The sequence below is a fragment of the Oxyura jamaicensis genome, chromosome Z (assembly GCF_011077185.1).
Source record: "Oxyura jamaicensis isolate SHBP4307 breed ruddy duck chromosome Z, BPBGC_Ojam_1.0, whole genome shotgun sequence".
In the NCBI taxonomy this organism is placed as follows: domain Eukaryota; kingdom Metazoa; phylum Chordata; class Aves; order Anseriformes; family Anatidae; genus Oxyura; species Oxyura jamaicensis.
The window spans coordinates 44,025,649-44,027,943 of NC_048926.1; positions in this window are offsets into that span (position 1 = coordinate 44,025,649).

Genomic DNA, 2,295 nt, shown 5'->3' on the forward strand with positions numbered 1-2,295 from the left:
TGTGTGTCCACGTGTGCCTGTGTACATTTATCTCCGGGCAACCTAATCAAATTCACACCCTGAAGAGACAGTAAAATAATCTGTCAGTGAAATAACTAATCCAGAAGTGGGGTTTTCTAATTTTGTTGATTTATACAACAGGCAGATGTGGAGTTGCCCTCTGTTGAGCTCTGGTAAGATGAAAAAGACACTATCTTGCTAATCTGTCGCCCCCTCAGTCAAAGTTTATTTGTGGTAGCTTTTAAACTTCTGACTTGCCTTCCAATCACGGCATTTAAATGAAAAGCTTTAAATAAACACCATGAATAGAAGATAAATAAACTTTTTCCCCTTTCTTTTTTTTTCCCCTTTCCTTTTGTGAGAGCGTGTGTGTGTGTGCGTGCGAGTGCCTCGCTTGACGCAGTCCAAACTCTGATCCCCAGAGGACTGAGCTCTCTCTTTTGTGTTAATGTTTAAAAGATTTTCCAATGCTGGAGTTTATTCCTACTGCAAACATTTCTATTTACAAGGTCAAGTGTATCAGCACTCGACACAGCTTAAGAGTGTAATTATTTATCTAAGGGCGTTTGAGTGTAGATCAGTAGCTCTGGCAGCTAACCAGGCTTCAGCACGAAGCAAAGCAACTCCAAAGAACAGTATTACAAGATCTGGTAATTGCTGATCCCCCCAGTTTGTTTACTTTCACGTTCCTCGCTGTGGCAGAAGGCAGGCTGAGCGGCAACCCTTTGTGCATTTGGTTGCAGCTCCCTGGATGCACGCACCACCACCTGCCCGCAGCCTGGCTGTCTCTGCATTGTGTACGTCCCACTGTCCGCCGGTTCGTGCGGCTAGGAGCATCCTGGAGTGTGTCAGCAAGAGCAACAGGCCTCTACTTCGTGAAGAAAGCGTGGTGCACAGGGAACTAATCCTATGTACAGGCAGGAGCAGTGTCCTTGAATTGCTTCGCTCTCTTCCAGTACCGGCACGTTGCCATGCCAACGCATTATAAAAATCAACCACTCTTTTAAAGTAGTATTTTCAAAGCTGTATTTACTTCTCGCATGTAATTATTCATTAACGTGAGAATAGCAGTAATTTACATCTATGTAACGTATTACAGACAGACAGAGATTCTTGTTTGTTTGATTGTTTTTGGTTTGTTATTCTGCGGCTCGCTCCCGCCCCCCCTCCAACCTCGGGTGCCGAGAGTTCAAGTGTCCCTGGAAAACAATTTCACCACATCCATTATTTAAAGCTCTTTCTTTACTAATGTACACGTTTAGAAAATACAAAAAGCCGTACATATTTAAAACACAGGCCTTTTTTATGCCTTCTATAAAAAATACAAAGTTTTAAGGCAGCTTGGAAATGCGTTTATACAATTCTACAGTGTTCATAAAGTCTCTCCAAATAAGAAAGTTAACTTCAAATCTATAAAATACACTGTACATTTGATGTTCTACAGAATACTTCAGTGAATCTTTGTTGCTGGTATCCCTTTAAGCATAGAAAGAAATCTGTACCTTTCCAGAAAATAATAGCAAATGTAATTACCTGGCAAATAGGATGTGGATTTAAAACTTTTTATTTTTTTTTTAAATAAATTATCCCCATGGCATACAATTTATAAAATTGTATATACAAAGAAGAGCGACTGGTAACAAATCCCAGTTTTAAATACATTTTTTTTTTATATAAGATTTACCAGAGGTCAGCACCCTGATATGACAAGAGGCAATATAACTTTTCAGGATATTTGTACATACATGTTCTTGAGTTTAAAAGTGTCTTTCAAAGATGGCAGTGCAGAGCTCTTTTAAAACAAAAGTTGCATTGTTCAGTATATCCAACAACTCTGAGGAAAACAAAACAAAACAAAACAAAACATTTTTGTATAGCGCTAGGTTAAAGAGGAAGAGACGGTCGCTGGCAAGCTTTTGTTATAAGGAAGACGTGTGTGCAAGAGGGAGTGCTGTAAACCACCAGACTTACTCGGACTGTTATCTCCTTATACTTAATTAACGGCAGATGCAGCGTAACCCTCTCTCGGGCATCCCCACACCACGAGCAGCAATACTCGGTGAATGCTAATCAAGTTGTTTAACCAGCACGGCAACGGCTTTGGCAGCGAGTGTGGGTAGCTCACCTCTTTCTAACCTTCATGTCAAATTTTTTTTTTTTTTTTTTAAAAAAAAGCAAAAGTCACCACGACGACCAGCACGCCCCCACTTCTGCTCAAGGCCCGCAGTCCTTCCCCCCGCCGCCGGGCCGGATTGCACACTGCGCAACCCGGCGGGGGGGGGGAGGGGAGGACTG